Below are 19,771 nucleotides of genomic sequence, written 5' to 3'. Positions count from 1 at the left end.
TACTCACATTGAGAGGTGTGGCAGAATCCAGCTATTAATGTCTAAAACTATAGAAAAAGATCATTTATATGAGGAAACATTTTCCTGTCTTAACCAATACAAACAGATCACTGCCTTTGCTGATGAGTGAGTATGAAAAACAAGAATGCTACTAGTCCTGCACGAAAGGATCAGAGCCCAAATGGGAGCACATGCATAGTAAAAACTAACTACTGCAGGATTTTACAGAACAAACAGAAATACACGCCCACATATCAGATATTAGAAACCAACACATTATTGAATATATCTCATGTTTACATAGTATGAGAGTGGAGTAACTGGGCATGACATTTGCAGTACATACAGATTCTGCTGATAGAGCTATTAGATATTAATTGCTGACTTTTTAAAAAATGTTACTTTTTCAAGTACAGCAATAAGAACATTTTGACACCAGACATGTCAGTGTTGACCTATGTTCAAGGACATTTGAACTATAGGTCCCTTTTTTCTCATCCAATGGCATATGCAGAGATTAACAAGAGACCAATGCACTAGTAGTCTTCTTTAGTCTTAGATAGCTTTGCAACTACTTTAGTGAATTCTCAACCAGACTATTTATATGTGCTAGGCCTCATTTGCCAGAGCACTATTCCAGTTTTATACTAATGTGACTCCACTTATATCAGACCCATCATCAATGCCTTCTAAATTTTACACGTTTTAAGCCTCATATTTAATGATCATAGCATCAGATATTACAGTCACCTGTTCATATCCAACATGCGTTATAAAGTACATATTGTTATTCTCCATATCTAATATATAGAAATAGGGTGGAAACGTTTACAAGCAATTGAAGTATATGTGCTGTTCATAGACTTGCTAACCCAGTATTTACCCCTTTCTTTCATCCCAATTTCTAAACAATATATAAAAAAAATTAAGGAAATTCAATTATTTCATAACTGCACACCTCCTGTTAGTAAAGGAATTGCACTTTGCCAGGGAGTCAGGAAGACCCGTGAAAAGTTTGGCTGTGCCCCATCAGACTTTGATTCCTCCCCATGCAATGAGTAGGAAAGCTGAAGAATTTGGCTACTGAGTTTATATCTTGCCAGTCTCTTGGCTGTCCACAAGCTTCCCCTCTTTAAGGGCCCAGTCCAGCTAAAACTACAGTCAGTGGGAGTGGTGTATTACAGGGCAGGAAGGAGACATGTGATTTGAAATTGTGACTCTTTGCTGAAAATGCAGTTTCATTTCATTTCCATAAAAAAAAAAAAAATTCAGGAAAACCAAGCACACACATTACAATCCACCAGGGTGGTTTGGATGAGGCTTAGCGACAATACCTTGCTTGAAACTGAGCTCAGAATACTCTATTTCAGGCAGAGCAATAGAGGGATAAGGAATCCTTTGTATCTGTGACCAACTTTCTGCTTACAGAATGATTTCAAGGGCAGTGGATCTAAAAGACAGCGGTCTTCAAGAGACATTAACATGTAGTCAGATCTGCTTCAGGTATTTCCATTAATCAGTGACTGTGTGAAACAGAACACTTGTATAATGGAGGGTAAAATTATTTCCTTTTTCAACTGGTGGAGAGAAGTGGTTACAGTGGCTGAACACTATGGTCTCCATCCTTGACTTCCTTCTGGGTTTAGTGCTTACTACCGAGAGCAATCCCAGTGATATCACTGAGACTACATCCATGAGTAACTACCAGACCCCAGAATCAATGTTTTCAGGACAGGCCCTATGACAGGAATTAGCAAAGAGGCGCTGTCTGGTCACTGTATGTCACCTGGGAATTTAAACAGCGTGAGAGAGGATTAGTTTGCCCCAAAAATGTATGCTTGTGATCCTGATGGTATCCCAATTTTAGGGGTTTTAACAAACCTGATAGAATAGTATCCTCTTTAAAATACACATTTAAATGTTGCCCAGTTAGTATTCATTCTATATTTTTCACATGCAATTAATTCAATTTTTTTCACGGTAATCACCATAACAACAAAGCCCTCACAGCGAACCTTTCTATTCCAATATCACTCAAGACAAAGCTTACTAAACAGCCTAGTTCTGTATTATGAGACAGAGTGTTTTTCACAATGGGACAGAAGCAGGCACTTATTGCAAGTCTTATAATATTTACTGTATTTCTTAAAGCCCTGGCTGCTGGAATCAAGAAACTGCATGAAAATCTCAGCTTTCATGGAAAAAATAATTTTAACTCCCATAGTTGCAGAGAAAAGTTTGAAAATGTGAAGTAAGTGCACTTTTAACAGGTTTAGAGTAGCAGCCGTGTTAGTCTGTATTCGCAAAAAGAAAAGGAGTACTTGTGGCACCTTAGAGACTAAACAAATTTATTAGAGCATAAGCTTTCGTGAGCTACAGCTCACTTCATCGGAGGCAGTGAGCTGTAGCTCACAAAAGCTTATGCTCTAATAAATTTGTTAGTCTCTAAGGTGCCACAAGTACTCCTTTTCTTTTTGCACTTTTAACAGAATGCAGGAAAAAAAAATAACCCAACATTTTAAAAATCTCATTATTTTGGGTGCCTGACATGACTTTTGAAGACTTAGGGTTGGCCATTCTGCAACCAGCACAGAGCCGTGCAGCACAAGATAAATAAATAGCCCTAAATAAGCCAGTTCTAGCTGTAAATGGTTTTTGCATTTGAGCTCAGAAATACTTTTGCTACTAATCCTACAAGAGAAGAGTCAGAAAGAGAGGGAGAGACTCAAAGAAAGAACAAAGGATAGGAGAAAAGACAGACAAAGAAGAGGGTGGGGTAGGAGAGAAATTTGGAAGCTGAAGAGACAAACACAAAAGGGAAAATTTAACAGACTAATTCTAAAAAAATGGGCATGTTTAATCTTGAGAAAAGAAGACTGAGTGGAGATCTGATTGCAATCTTCAAATATGGTAAGGGCTGTTAAAAAGAGGACCTAAAACATAAGACCAATGGTCTATCTAGCCCAGTATCCTGTCTTCTGACAGTAGCCAATGCCACATGCTTCAGACGGAATCAACAGAACAGGTAATCATCAAGGGATCCGTCCCTGTCATCCACTTCCAGCTTCTGGCAATAAGAGGCTAGGAACACTCAGACCACAATGTTGCGTTCTGACCATCCTGGCTAATAGCCATGGATGCACCCATCCTCTCTGAACGTTTCTGGTTCTTTTTTGAACTAGATAAGTTTTAGTCTTCAGAATGAGTTCTACAGGTTGACTGTGAATTGTGTAAAGTACTTCCTTTAGTTTGTTTTAAACCTGCTGCCTATTAATTTCATTGGGTGATAGGTTTTGTGTTATGTGAAGGAGTAAATAACATTTCTTTATTCACTTTCTCCACACCAGTCAAGATTTTATGGACCTCTGTCACATATCCCCTCTTAGTCATCTCTTTTCCAAGCTGAAAAGTCCCAGTCTTTCTAATCTCTCCTCATACAGAAGCTGTTCCATACCCCTAATCATTTGTGTTGCCCGTCTTTGTACCTTTTCCATTTTTAATATATCTTTTTGTGAGATGGGGCAACGAGATCTGCATGTGGTATTCAAGATGTGGGTTTACCATGGATTTTAAAGAGGCAATACGATATTTTATATACACATATATATGATATGAGGAGGATGGTGATCAGCTGTTCTCCGCATCCACTGAAGGTAGGACAAGAAGTAATTGGCTTAATCTGCTATAAGGGAGATTTAGTTTAGATATTAGGAAAATCTTTCTAACTACAAGGATAGTTAAGCAGTGGAATAGGCTTCTAAAGGTATGTCTACACTACGAAATTAGGTTGATATTATAGAAGTCGATTTTTAGAAATCTATTTTATACAGTTGATTGCATATGTCCACACTAAGCGCATTAAGTCGGCGGAGTGCATCCTCGCTACTGTGGGTAGCATCCATTTACGGAATGGTGCACTGTGGGTAGCTATCCCACAGTTCCCGCAATCTGCGCCACCCATTGGAATTCTGGGTTAAGCTCCCAATGCCTGATGGGGCAAAAACATTGTTGCGGGTGGTTTTGGGTACATGTCGTCAGTCGCCATGAAAGCAATGGAAGACAATCATTTTGCACCTTTTTTCTGCACAGACACCATACCACGGCAAGCGTGCAGCCCGCTCAGCTCAGCTCACCAACACTGCTGCTGTTGTGTCCTGGGTACAGTAGGTCTGCTAACCATCGTCATCCACTGCTTCCACTGCAACTCTGCTTTCCTGCAGTTCGGAGGATCCGTTCTGGTCCTCCTGGGTGCTGCTAATCATCATCATACACCACTTCTGCTGCAACTCTGCTCTGCTGCTATTGGCTCAATACCAAACTTCTCCATGTTGTCTGTCCTGGGCTCCTCGGTACGTGTGTTCTTCCTTGGGAAATGTCATCCGTCATCCTCCACCACTTCCGCTGCAACTCTGCTCTCCTGCTCTCATAAATCCACCTCGCAGGTCCTCTCGTCGTTCTCTATAAATATCTATTCTCGTGGCATCTGTCTTCAGCCATTGCTTCCGCTGCATCTCTGCTCTCCTGCAGATGCCATCCCACAGCAAACATGGAACCTGCTCAGATCACCGCGTCAGTTATGAGCATTGTAAACACCTTGCGCATTATCCTGCAGTATGTGCAGAACCAAAACCTGCAAAAGCAGGCAAGGAGGCGATGACAGCGTGGTGACGAGAGTGATGAGGAGATGGACACAGACTTCTCTCAAAGCACGGGCCCCGGCAATTTGGACATCCTGGTGGCAAAGGGGCAGGCTCATGCTGTGGAACGCCAATTCTGGGCCCAGGAAAAAAGCACAGACTGGTGGGACCGCATAGTGTTGTGGGTCTGGGATGATTCCCAGTGGCTGCGAAACTTTTGCATGTGTTAAGAGCACTTTCTTGGAACTTTATGACTTGTTTTCCCCCTCACAGTTCAGAAGCGAGTGGTGATAGCCCTCTGAAAGCTTGAAATGCCAGACAGCTACCGGCAGTCAGGAATCAATTTGGAGTAGGCAAATCTACTGTGAGGGCTGCTGTGATCCAAGTAGCCAGTGCAAATCACTGAGCTGCTGCTATCAAGAGTAGTTACTCTAGGAAATGTGCAGGTCATAGTGGATGGCTTTGCTGCAATGGGATTTCCTAACTGTGGTGGGGCAATAGACAGAACGCATATCCCTATCTTGGGACCACCAAGGCAACCAGTACATAAACCGCAAGGGGTACTTTTCAATGGTGCTGCAAGCACTGGTGGATCACAAGGGATGTTTAACTGACATCGACGTGGGATGGCCGGGAAAGGTACATGAGGCTCACATCTTCAGGAACTCTGGTCTGTTTGAACAGCTGACCAGACCAGAAAATAACTGTTGGGTATATTGAGAAGCCTATAGTTATCCTTGAGGACCCAGCCTACCCCTTAATGCCATGGCTCATGGAGCCATATACAGGCACCCTGGACAGTAGTAAGGAGCTGTTCAAATATAGGCTGAGCAAGTGCAGAATGGTAGTAGAATGTGCATTTGGACGTTTAAAAGCACGCTGGTGCAGTTTACTGACTCGGTTCGACCTCAGCAAAACAGTATTCCCATTGTTATTGCTGCTTGCTCTGTGCCCACAATATCTGTGAGAGTAAGGGGAGATGTTTATGGTGGGGTGGGAAGTTGAGGCAAATTGCCTGGCCACTGATTACGCGCAGCCAAACACCAGGGTGATTAGAAGAGCACAGCAGGGCACGCTGTACATCAGAGAAGCTTTGAAAACCAGTTTCATGACTGGCCAGGCTACAGTGTGACAGTTCTGTTTGTTCCTCCTTGATGAAAACCCGCCCCCTTGGTTCACTCTACTTCCCTGTAAGAACCGTTCTCCCCACTTCGATCACTGATTGCAGAAGCAATAAAGTTATTGTTGTTTCAAAATCATGCATTCTTTATTAATTCATCACACAAATAGGAGGATAACTGCCAAGGTAGCCTGGGAGGGGTTGGGGGAGGAGGGAAGCACCGGGTGGGGTGGCGGATAAGGGGATGAGGGAAGGACAAGGCCACACTGCACTTCAAAACTTATTGAATGCCAGCCTTCTGTGCTTGGGCAGTCCTCTGGGGTGGAGTGGTTGGGTGTCCGGCGCCCCCGGCATTCTTGGGCATCTGGATGAAGAGACTATGGAACTTGGGGAGGAGAGCGGGCAGTTACACAGGGGCTGCAGTGGCACTCTGTGTTCCTGCTGCCTTTCCTGCAACTCCACCAGATGCCGGAGCATATCAGTTTGATCCCCCAATAGCCTCAGCATTGCATCCTGCCTCCTCTCATCACACTACTGCCACCTCTCCTCTTGCTCGTCCCTCCTGTCCTGGCGTTCATTTTCTGCTTTCCTGGACTCTGACATTGTTTGCCTCAGCATTCTGCTTAGCTCTTTCAGTGCAGGAGGACTGCATGAACTCACAGAACATTTCATCGCGAGTGCGTTTTTTTCACCTTCTTATCTGTGCTAGCCTCTGGGACGGAGATGATAGCGAGAGCATTGAAATATTTGCAGCTGCGGGAGGAAAAAAAGGGAGAGTAGTATTTAAAAAGACATTTTAGAGAACAATGGGTAGACTCTTTCACCATGAACCAAGCTGTTAACATTACATAGCACATGTGCTTTTGGTACAAGGTCGCATTTTGCTTCTTATATTGAGGGCCTGCCAGTTTGGTGTGAGAGATCACACACCCAGGGCCGGGCAACAGAATTTGGCTTGCAGGCAGCCATGCTAAGCCACAGTCTTTCAGCTTCTTCAACCTTCATAACATGTGGGAATGGTTTCAAACAGCAGTGCCCTCCTTTCCCATACCAAGCACCCGTTGGATTAGCCATTTAAAAGGAGGGGCTGTACTGGCCATAAATGCATCCCAAGTCTTCAGGGCAAATTAATCATTAAACATGCTTGCTTTTAAACCATGTATTATATTTACAAAGGTACACTCATCAGAGTTGCCTTCTCTGGCTTCATGGTCCGGGAGCCCACCTTGGGAGGGGTGGGAGGGTATTGGCTCCAGGGTGATGAAAAAGTTTGGGAGAATGGTTTCTCCACATGCCTGCTGTGCACCATCCTCCTCATCTTCCTCGTCCCCAAAATCCTCATGCCTGTTGCATGGGACTCCCCCCTTGCAAGTATCCACAGATAGGGGTGGGGTAGTAGTGGGGCACTCCCTAGAATTGCATGTAGCTCATCATAGAAGCGGCATGTCCGGGGCTCTGACCTAGAGCGGCCATTTGCCTCTTTGGTAGGCTTGTCTGAGCTCCTTAATTTTCACATGGCACTGCTGCAGGTCCCTGTTGTAGCCTCTGTCCATCATGCCCTTGGAGATTTTGGAAAATATTTTGGCATTTTGTCTTTTGGAACGGAGTTCTGATAGCACAGATTCATCTCCCCACACAGCGATCAGCTCCAGTATCTCCCATTCAGTCCATGCTGGAGCTCTTTTGCGATGCTTGGTCTGCATAGTCACCTGAACTGATGAGCTCGCCACTCTGGCCAAACAGGAAATGAAATTCAAAAGTTCGTGGGTTTTTCCTGTGTACCTGGCTAGTGCATCAGAATTGAAAGTGCTGTCCAGAGCGGTCACAATGGAGCACTCTGGGATAGCTCCCGGAGGCCAATACTGTCAAATTGTGTCCACACTACACCAAATTCAACCCAGCAATGTCGATTTCAGCACTAATCCCCTCGTTGGGGAGGAATACAGAAATAGATTTTAAAAGCCCTTTAAGCTGACAAAAATGGCTTTGCCGTGTGGATGGGTACAGGGTTAAATCGATCTAACGCTGCTAAATTTGACCTAAACTTGTAGTGTAGACCAGGGCTAAGGGAGGTTGCTGAAACTCTTCTTCAATGGAGGTTTTTAAGAACATATCAGACAAAGACTTGTCAGGAATGATCTTGCCCTGTCTCAGAATAGGGGGCTGAATTAGCTGACCTCTCAAGGTTCCTTCTAGCCTTACATTTCTATGATTCTAACCTCTGCCCACTCATTTTCACTGAGAATAATTTGGGGGAAAGTTTAGAGATGAGCTATCAGAAATTGTATTTTGGCAGCCTGTAGACTACAATTGATAAATAATTTGTTTGGTTTCTGCTCACTAATCTAAAATGAGTTTTAGGATATAGTGGGGAAAACTATAGTATTTTTGTTTTAATTATGGGAATTTCCTTTGCATGATTAGAGAGAAGATGGGTGAGGCTCTGTGTGGCTCAAAACCTTGTCTGTCTCACCAACAGCTGGTCCAGTAAAAGACATTACCTCACTCATCTTGTGTCTGTAATATCCTGGGACCAACACAGCTAGATCTCCACTGTATACCATTGCATGGTTACACTTTCAGGTATTTACACACCAACTTTTCTTGAAATCCAAGTAGTGACACTATCTTTCATCTTAGAACTACAGCTGATGTTTCTGACTTCCTTCCAGATAACTTAATATCTGGACATAAGATCCAACACTTTCCATTCTATTTTGATGATTTTCTGTCTGCCTTTTCCTCAGATAATGAATCTGTTCCACTAGTATCATCCTTTTCTGACAAAATAATCTAGCACCCATGAACTCACTGTGGTTGCAGTAGCCTTCTCTGTACAATCAGGCATGCCGTATCTGGAGTTCCGGTTCCTTCAATTATTAAGCCTTGGTTTCAAATCCCACTGGCTCTGCTGCTCTCTCAGAGTCTTTGAGTTATGCTAAAAGCAACTTTTAGCATCATTACCCAGCTTTCCCTGTTTCTTCCTTTAGATGAGCCACAACTTTGGAAAGAATAGTCCATAACCATCTCTGAAGTAACTTGCTTTACTTCTCTTCAGATCTGATGATTGAACAACCCATTGAGGTTTTCCTATTCTTTGCACTGACTTTGATCCTCACTCCTCAGTTTCCTCTCTGTTTTAAGTATCTGTCTGATGTATATCTAAACATGGTGTACATGGTGTAAGCAATTCAATTCTTACCTCGCTAATCAGGACCATCTACTTTCCCTTGTGTTTTTAAAAATAAGCCAAAGTTAATGTTTGTAATTATCCACCACTTCTACTGCAACAAAACAATGCCATGTTAACAATAGACTTGACTTCAGTGGAACTACCCAAGTGTTTACAGTGAGGCCCCGTCTGCATCAGCTTAAACAGAGATGCAATTGTACATTTTTAAACCTGGTTTACAGGAGCAAATTAAACAACCATAAGCCAGGTTTAAAACTACAAAACACTGTCCTCACACAAAGTTGCACAAGTTTAACCAAACCATCCCACTTTTAATTACACAGGTGTGTGTAGACAAGCCCTTATGTATGTAGAATCATAGAATCACAGAAGTATAGGACTAGAAAGCACCTCAATAGGTCATCCAGTCCAGTCCCCTACACTCAAGACAGGACTAAGTAATAAACTAGAGCATCCCTGACAGGTGTTTGTCTAACCTGTTCTTAACCTCCAAAGACAGATTCCATAACTGCCCTAGGCAATTTGCTCCAATGCTTAACTACCCTGATAGTTAGGAAGTTTTTCCTAATGTCCAGCCTAAACCTCCCTTGCTGCAATTTAAGCCCATTGCTTCTTGTTATATCCTCAGAGGTAAGGAGAAAAATTTTACACCCTACACCTTGTAGCAACCGTTTATGTACTTGAAAACTGTTATGTCCCCACTCAGTCTTCTCAGACTAAACAAACACAGGTTTTTCAGTCCTTCCTCATAAGTCATGTTTTCTAGACCTTTAATCATTTTTGATGCTTTTCTCTGGACTGTCTCCAATTTGTCCACATCTTTCCTGAAATGTGGAGCCCAGAACTAGACACAATACTCCAGTTGAACCCTTTTCAGCACAGAGTAGTGTGGAAGAATTACTTCTCGTGTCTTGCTTACGAGACTCCTGCTGTTACATCCCAGAATGATGTTCTTTTTTCTTTTCTTTTTTTTTGGGGGGGAGGGGTGGGGGTGGAGGGGATTGTTGTTGGTTTTTTTGCAACAGTGTTACACTGTTGACTCATATTTAACTTGTGATCCACTATAACCCCCGGTCCCTTTCTGCAGTACTCCATCCTAGGGAGTACTTTACTTTGGTATGTGTGCAACTGATTGTCCCTTCCTAAGTGGAGTACTTTGCATTTGTCCTTATTGAATTTCATCATATTTACTTCAGACTATTTTTCCAGGTTCTCCAGATCATTCTGAATTCTAATCCTATCCTCCAAAGCACTTGCAATCCCTCCCAGGTTGGTATCGTCCACAAATTTTATAAGTTTACTCTCTATGCCATTATCTAAATCATTTATGAAGATATTGAACAGAACTGGACCCAGAACTGATCCCTGCAGTACCCCACTCAATATGCCCTTCAAGCTTGACTGCAAACCATATGCTTAAGTACCTTGCTGAATCAAGACCTATCATACCCATTTTACAGACGAGATGACTGATCCATTTTCCCCAAAACTTAAACATGCTTATTCTCTGAAAAGTACCATGTACAATGGAAACTTACTCATCAATTCTGCTTCCCATGTGTATTCAGAGTCATATCTGCTTACGTCATAGACAAAATCAGTTTTAAGTACTTTTGAGGTGTTTTTACTCATGTTAGCTCTGCAGAGCTAGCATATATATGGGACAGTAAAATGGACAGTACTATATGCAGGACTGTGAATCATCAACAGAATTGCGGTTTAATGCCACCGTGGACCAATTTCAGCCTTCAGTTACACCTGGGTCATCCCTTTGTTTTCTGTGGAGTCGTACAGATAAGGTGAAGGCAGAATACCTGCCTTGAATGACCTGCAGAATACTTATTATTGATGACAATGCATTGGACAAAAAGAAATCAGCGTTCACTCATCTTCAGAGAACTCAGTTTTTATTCCCTCAGAATCCTAATTCGTTAAAAATATTATTTATTTACCGAGGCAGAATTTTACAAGACTAGACCCGGTAGTAGCAAAGTTGACAGTTTCATAAAACAAAAAGAAAGAGATAATTGGAAATATGTGAACTGCTCCTGAAAAATACCAGCTGCTTTTTGAACTATGGTAATAAACAATAATAAATACAGCTGGTTTTATTGACAGTATCACTTTTGCACAGGCCTCCCTCTCCCTATACATATAAAGTGTTAATTCCTGATTGCACGATTGAGTCACTGGACCGTGTGATGCTCTAAAGCACAGGATAAAAGCTGCTGAAGCCTGTCCTCTTTTGCCTGCCTTGTCTATTTTGATTGCAAACACATAATAAGAATTATGCCCAAAGATCTCTCACAAAGTGCTTAGCACAATGGGCCCCGATCTTGGATGGGGTGTTTAGATGCTGCCATAATACAAGTAATAAAATGAATTAATGAAGAGTCAGAATCTCAGGACAGTGTGGCAAGCAGGAACAACAGAACATTTTGGTGTGTGAGCTCTCTCACAGTGCCATAGGTACTTTAGAAATGTATTACATGCATCTTTAGAGTATGCCTATGTTTTCTATATACAATCCCATTGGCCAAGTGGCATAAGACAATATACCATTATTGCCTTCCTAGTGGATCGGTGGTTTCTGATTCTGGACACTATTCATCATCTAGCTGTTCTCTGAGACAGGATCAAATTATGTTGCATTCAAAACCAGAAAAGGCTCACTATGGTACAACACTCAGCATGATTAGGGAAAAGAGACCCTGCCTTTGAGATGTTGAGGACTGGATTCTCCAAGTCACTAAAGTTTACTTTGTGGCAGCACAAGTTGAACTATTATTCACCATAGAGAATTTTCCTACATGGGGGGGGGAACTCTCTGGCAGTGTAAAGCTGACAGAGGCAGTATTACGCTTCCTACACCAGCTGCCCCTCCAATCCCTGGTGTAAGTGGGAGAAAATGCGTGAGAGATACAGGCCAGTGTAATGCAAGGGTGGAACAGGGTAGGGTGGAAATGAGCCCCACTGTGTCTGATCCCCCAATAGCATAAGCACTGCTTACTTATGCCAGCAGCAGAAGTTAGAGCAGCGGAGCGGTCTACTCTAACTGGTTTGTGGGGTGAGCATCAGGGAACTACGGCTATCTCCCTGTGGCCACCACTGCAGAGGAGAACTGGGGCCTTAGTGTATTCTGCACAGTGATGGATTGGAGGTACATTTCCCTCTTGCTTCTAATGCTTATTAATCAAAGTGAGACATGGAGGGCTGGGGTGGGATTATGCCAAATGGCCTAAAAAAGATGTAAAGAAACATACAGCAACTCTCAGACACTAGTAGATACAAACAGCAATATTCTCAGCACACATGAAGGGCTCTGTTGTGGCTTTTACAGTCAGACCAGTGGTAGGGGAGATGACCAGCTGCACTGCAGCAGTAGCTGGAGGCATGCTGCCTACAGGGCGCTGAAGCAGACAGAATGCCCCCATAGCCACCGAGGAAAGAGTTCTCAGAAGCATCTTTTACACTTCCTTTTTTCCAAATGCAGCTCATCTGCCCTCCAGCACTAGCTTCTAATCACTAGCCAGTTCCTCTGGGGGTAAGGGGGGCTCAGCATGCTCCCATGCAGTGGCACACTCTTGCTGTGCAAGCCTACCTCACTTGCACTCAGGGAGCCAGAGCACAAGCATTTTCTTTGTCCCCTGCATGCACACCCATCCAATCACACCTTTGCTCCAGCTGTCTCTGTCACCCATCCCAACTGAAATGTCACAGAAAAGCAGGAGGGTCAGCAAGGTTCCATTTGCAGTTCATGTTCCTGGCTGCTGGAGGCAACTCAGGCTACTGAGAAAAGAGAGGTTTCAGAGTAGTAGCCGTGTTAGTCTGTATCCGCAAAAAGAACAAGAGTACTTGTGGCGCCTTAAAGACTAACATTTATTTGAACATAAGCTTTCGTGAGCTACAGCCCACTTCATCGGATGCACAGAATGGAACATATAGTAAGAAGATAGAATGGAACATATATTATATTTATCTTCTTACTATATGTTCCTTTCTTTGCATCCGATGAAGTGGGCTGTAGCCCACGAAAGCTTATGCTCAAATAAATTTGTTAGTCTCTAGGGTGCCAAACGTACTCCTGTTCTTTTTGAGAAAAGAGACTTATTCATCGTCCCTGCTCCCACTAATGGTTCCTTCACCCACACAGTATCTGTCAATCCAGTGCAATAAGGCAGGCAGTGGAGAGTGGAGAAGTGACCAGATCCCACTCTCAGAAAAAGAATGTTAGTTGTTGGGGTTAGACAATGTGAGGACAGGAGAGATGGAATCTGATGGTGGTGGGGCCATATTTAGTGGAGACGGAAAAAGAGAGGATCTGGATTGGACAAATTGGTGGGAGTTAGACAGAAACAGAGGGGTAACATTGAAATGCATGGGGGGGGAAGACTTAGGGGGAGAGGATCAGTTGAAATTTTATGGAGAAGAAAGAGCAAGCTGAGGGCAAAGAGGCAGACAACGAATTAAAAAGCACATAATAGTACCCAACCACTTGTTATCATTAAAAATCCAAATCACACTTTTGGGTATTAGCCTGGCCAAATCTGAGTTTGGGTAATTATGTTCTACCTCTACCTACATTTCCCCTACAATTTTAAATGGACACAGTTTCTTTCTCTTTTTCTGTTTTGAATCGTTTTGTAATGTTACAGCACAGTGTCAAACTGCTGCCATATTACACTCCGGATATGGGTGTAGTGATTAGTTTGCAAAGCTTTTTGGAATCCTTTAAGAAACAAGGCACAATATAAAACTTACAGTATTGCTGTTGATATTATTGAGTTTACTGTTCAATGGCCAAAAGTTTACTATATCACATTCAATCGTTTTTAAAAAAAGTGTGACAGCTGAATCATATAGTGTGTACATTTACATTGGAGCTACTGTTTAAAATTTATATAGCGTTATATAGATAAATAAAAGATTGATTGATTACCTAGTATAAAGACAGACAATATACTAATGCTACAAGAAAATATTTACATATCAATTTTAATTTAGTGAATACACATGCACGCACACATACATTTTAATATCACACACACACACACACATTATATTAGGGCTGTTAAGTGATTAAAAAATTAATTGTGATTAATCGCACTGTTAAAAAATAATAGAATACCATTCATTTAAAAACTTTTGGATGTTCTCTACATTTTAAAATATATTGATTTCAATTACAACACAGAACACAAAGGTTTCAAGTAGCAGCCGTGTTAGTCTGTATTCACAAAAAGAAAAGGAGCACTTGGGGCACCTTAGAGACTAACAAATTTATCTGAGCATAAGCTTTCGTGAATGGCACCTTAGAGACTAACAAATTTATTTGAGCATAAGCTTTCGTGACGAAAGCTTATGCTCAAATAAATTTGTTAGTCTCTAAGGTGCCACAAGTATTCCTTTTCTTTTTACAGAATGCAAAGTGTACAGTATTCACTTTATATTTATTTTTGATTACAAGTATTTGCACTGTAAAAAACAAAAGAAATAGTATTTTTCAATTCACCTAATACAAGCACTGTAGTGCAATTTTTTATCATGAAAGATGAACTTACAAATGTAGAATTATGTACAAAAAAAACTGCATTCAAAAATAAAACAAACAATGTAAAACTTTAGAGCCTGCAAGTCCAAGCCTGCAAGTCCACTCAGTCCTACTTCTGGTTCAGCCAATAGCTCAGACAAACAAGTTTGTTTACATTTGCAGGAAATAATGCTGTCTGCTTCTTGTTTACAACATCACCTTAAAGTGAGAACAGGCATTCTCCTGGCACTGTTGTAGCTGGCATCACAAGATATTTACGTGCCAGATGAGCTAAAGATTCGTATGTCTCTTCATGCTACAACCACCAAACCAAAGGACATGCATCCATGCTGATGACGGGTTCTGCTCTATAACAATCCAAAGCAGTGCAGATCAACACATGTTTATTTTCATCATCTGAGTCAGATGCCACCAGCAGAAGTCTTGATTTTCTTTTTTGGTGGTTTGGGTTCTGTAGTTTCTGCATCAGAGTGTTGCTCTTTTAAGATTTCTGAAAGCATGCTCCACACTTCATCCCTCTCACATTTTGGAAGGCACTTCAGATTTTTAAACCTTGGGTCAAGTGCTGTAGCTATCTTCAGAAATCTCGCTTTGGTACCTTCTTTGCGTTTTGTCGAATCTGCAGTGAAAGTGTTCTTAAAATGAACAACATGTGTTGGGTCATCATCCAAGACTGCTATAATATGAAATATATGACAGAATGTGGGTAAAACAGAGCAGGGGACAAACAATCTCCCCCACGGAGTTCAGTCACAAATTTAATTAACACATTATTTTTTTAATGAGGGTCATCAGCATGGAAGCATGTCCTCTGGAACTGTGGCCAAAGCATGAAGGAGCATACAAATGTTTAACATATCTGGCATGCAAATACCTTGCAATGACAGCTAAAAAAGTGCCATGCAAATGCCTTTTTTCACTTTCTGGTGATGTAAATAAGAAGAGGGCAGCATTATCTCCTCTAAACGTTTGTCTTAGCGATTGGCTGAAGAAGAAGTAGGACTGAGTAGACTTGTAGGCTCTAAAGTTTGTTTTTGAGTAAAGTTATGTAACAAAAAAAATCTACATTTGTAAATTACACTTTCACAACAAAGATTGCACTACAGTACTTTTATGAGATGAATTGAAAAATCCGATGAAGTGAGCTGTAGCTCATGAAAGCTTATGCTCAAATAAATGTTAGTCTCTAAGGTGCTACAAGTACTCCTTTTCTTTTTGTGAGTACAGACTAACACAGCTGCTACTCTGAAAACTATTTCTTTTATCATTTTTACAGTGTCAATATTTGTCATCAAAATAATATACACTTTGTATTCTGTGTTGTAACTGAAATCAATATATATGAAAATATAGAAAAACATCCAAAATATTTAATAAATTTAAATTGGTATTCTATTGTTTAAGAGTGCAATTAAAACTGTGATTAATCACAATTAATTTTTTTGAGTTAATCGCATGAGTTAACTGCAATTAATTGACAGCCCTTGTGCGTACGTACACACACACACACACACACATACACCGAGGGAGTTGAAAGTTATGTCATTTATCATTAAAAAGGTATTTTTCTATAGTTGGCTATTAGGTCTGGGATTTGACCTATGGTATTAAATATCTTGTAACATCGATGTCCTTGGTACAGGTATTATAGGAGTAAAACAAAAACAAAACTGAGCAGAAAATATTTATACTTTTGCTAGAATGTCAGCAAATCACAGGGATAAACTGAATACACAGAACTCATTCATTTCTAACATATTGTTCTTTTATACCAGATAGCACACTGAAGTCTACATGTGTTGCACAGTATGTACATCACACAATCACATTGTACCGATGAAGTCAGAAATCAGATTTTCAATCATTTAAAATATGTGATATCACACCAGTGAAAAGCCTGTATAAAAATGTATAAATATCTGTTAATTTCTGCAACTCCCACCCCTTTTATTTGAAAAACTTAAATAAAACCTAAATAGCAGCACATGAAGCTTTTAATATTCTCAATTATGCTTTTAAAAATATTAGCAAAAAAATGTTAAGATATTTTGATTCCTATAACCATTATGGAGAACCAGAACTAACTGGTGGTTTAAGTATGAGAGAAAGGTCTGGATAATGAGAGATAGCTGAGAAGAGATCCCTGTATCCTAAAGGGAGGTTCTGAGGCAGAACAAAAGTCAGCAGAAGCATGAGACAAATATGGAGGTAGAGGAAAAAATAAGTAGATGTTGAAGGCAGAATAGCAAGAGAGATTTTGTGAGGGACAACAAGGAATGGGTATAGTACAGATCTGTGTATTTTAAGCAATACAACTATATGCAAACCTTGAACAGAGAAAAGACACATCTCTATCTGGCAACATCATAATCTACTCTGGCTGCACTTTTGCACTTTATGTTCTTACCAGACCTATTGATAAAATTTAATTTCCTTGTAAACCAAAAATATATGGTATTATTGACATTATACATACATACACACACAAACCACACATATGTTTTAGGGACCTGATTCAGCAAAGCACTTAAAGAATTTCTTAACTTTAAGTATGTGCTTAAATTCATTATTGGATTGGGCCTAAGTGATGGTGATATCAATCTGATACACAGAATCATGAGATGAATTATATTTTTCATGCAACTCAGATCAAAACCTCTCAATAACTTCAAAACAGTGGCCTTCTCTATTTAAAAAACAAAACAAAAAACATTGGGCCAAATTGCAGGACGGGTAATATTCACTACTAGACTAGTGACTGGTTTAAACCCCAATATTTGGGGACTGATCGGGGACAGATATACAAGAACTTTAAGCTGTTTGAAAGAGAAGAGTTTTAACAATAGAATACAGACTTGTTTTTAGCAGGTGACAGCCTCAGATAGTAGTAGATCCTAAAATGATAACATTATTATGTGAGGGCATTTTCTACATTCTATCTGTGATATATTTTTCTTCCTTGAAACTCTGTAGCGTTGAATACATGGTACAAAGGCAGTGAGCTATGAAAAATAGCATCAGTAAAATAATTTTTAAAAACTCCCTAGAGCACTTATGTAAAATGCGTAGCAACTGCAGATAGTATGGGTTAGAGGTTTTATTGGCATTCAACTGGGATGACTTTGCCAGTCACATGGAATATGGCTATCACAAACTCATGCTGGTAAAACCTTTACACTGCACTATGCCAACATATATTTTCTCCATATATACATTTTGCACAAATATTTTTTGTGCCCATATTCAAGGTTTATATTTATATTTCCATAGCTGCAAGAGATTTAAAGCTGGACAAATGTATGTGGCACATTTATACCCACTGGGTTAAATTAATAAGGCTTAATGTGGATATCCTGCAATACCAACTCTTGCAAATTCCCTCTTAACTTCAGTGACAGTTTTCTCTGATTAAAGACTGGGCTCTAAATCCTTTAACAACTGAAGCTGATCACGTTTCATGAGTTTTCAGTGTCATGACGAACGTGGGTTTTTTTTTTTAAATGAGGAACACAATTACAGTTCCAAACTCCAAGCAATTGCTAATGAAAAAGCTGACATGAGCTCTTAAAGCTGTCTATGCTGTGGTCACTGTGGATTACTGACACGAGTGATTTAGAAGGTAGCTAGAACCATCTCTTTGATAGGAAGGTTCAGCTGCCAAGTGAACCTGGTGAGGAGAATCACTTTAGTTCAAGAGAAGCTTGGGAGGATATTAAAGGAAATACAATCCTCTTAGAGTACTGAAAGCATGCATGTGTGGAGGTGGGGACAAGAGACAGCCAAACCTATATTTCTGGGAACAGATCAAGGCAACGGATGTATTCCTTCTATGGTGCTGCATTCTACCGTGCTGCCATTTGGCCTAAAATTCTCCCGATATTTTGCCTCTCTTTAATTACAAAACACAAGGACCAGACCCTCACTGGGTGTAAAACAATGTAGCTCTACTGCTGTTGAGGGAGCCACAACAGAGAACACGCACTGAGGATCTGGCCCAGTTGTGTTCTCCGAATGCCAAAGCAAGATTATTATCCAATAATTTTGCAAGTAGATGAAACCCTGGAATATTCAGTGTGTGGGAGAGGGGAACAATGGAGTAAAACAAAATAACTCCACTTTAGTCGCACAGTATTTATTCTGAGAAAACTAAGGTTGATTGATCTGCACAATGGTATCAGAGTATTTCAGTCAAGATGAAGAATAAATGGGCCAGTTATATAATATCTGACAGCAGTAGCTTTCCTGTCCTCAAGGCAAGAATACCATATGTTACTTGGTAGTTATCCAAAGTATTTTGTTATACAGGCATTTAAAATTAAAATGATAATCGTTGCCTGGATTATTTTACATTCCATAACGAATTGAGATGCATTTACATGTCCCTTCTGTCATTCGCAAAAAGAAAAGGAGGACCTGTGGCACCTTAGAGACTAACGCATTTATTTGAGCAGAAGCTTTCCTGAGCTACAGCTCACTGCATGCATCCGATGAAAGCTTCTGCTCAAATAAATGCGTTAGTCTCTAAGGTGCCACAGGTCCCCCTTTTCTTTTTGCGAATCCAGGCTCACGCGGCTGCTCCTCTGAAACCTTCTGCCATCGTACAGGAGTCAAGGGAAGCCCCTAATGGAACACGAATATGGTAAAAGCAAAGGCCATTCCCAGCATGCGCGTTGTAATTACTGGCTTCGTTTCGCTGCAAACACTGTCGTGCACGCATCGATTAGAGCTGACGCCTCCCTCCTGAGCAAGGGCCCGCCGTATTGCCTCAAACACGCCACCCGGGCCTGACGAGCCAACACTGCCCCCGTTAGATGTGTCGCCGTTGTTTCCGATGAAAGAGGCGGGTTCTTTCCTCTCTTCCCCAAGAGGGTCAAAACCAGACATCATTTCCCCCCTCCTCCACTCCCTGCTTTTTAATCCCACCGCAGCGAAGGCCACACATCCCCCCCCCCCCCCCGGGAGGTGAAACCAGCTGCCGCCCCGCCTCCTGCCCGCCACAGGCACCCGCCTACAGCTCAAGGTGAGCGCTGGCAGCACAAAGGGGGCTCGGGGCTGCACCTTGGCATGCTCAGCAGAGGGGCTGGACAAATAGGGCGACCAGACAGCAAGTGTGGAAAATCAAGACCCTTGTGTGCGTGCGTGTGTGTGTGTGTGGGGGGGGGGGGGATAGTTACGTACATAAGACAGAGCCCCGAATAGGGGGCTGGGCACTCTGCGGAGGCAGGAACCCTGCCATGACCGAGCTGTCAGGGCGGAGCGCGGGGGCTGCT

At 41.5% G+C, this 19,771-nt stretch overlaps 1 protein-coding gene across 4 annotated transcripts in view; it reads right to left on the bottom strand.

Moving 5' to 3' along the window:
• The window catches only part of AMPH (amphiphysin), a 177,340-nt gene that overhangs the window by 157,142 nt on the left and 427 nt on the right, over positions 1-19,771 (bottom strand). The window lies entirely within an intron of this gene.

The sequence above is a fragment of the Dermochelys coriacea genome, chromosome 2, assembly GCF_009764565.3.
Source record: "Dermochelys coriacea isolate rDerCor1 chromosome 2, rDerCor1.pri.v4, whole genome shotgun sequence".
NCBI lineage: Eukaryota > Metazoa > Chordata > Testudines > Dermochelyidae > Dermochelys > Dermochelys coriacea.
The sequence above is the reverse complement of the archived record's forward strand: the minus strand, read 5'-3'. Positions and strand labels throughout refer to the sequence as shown.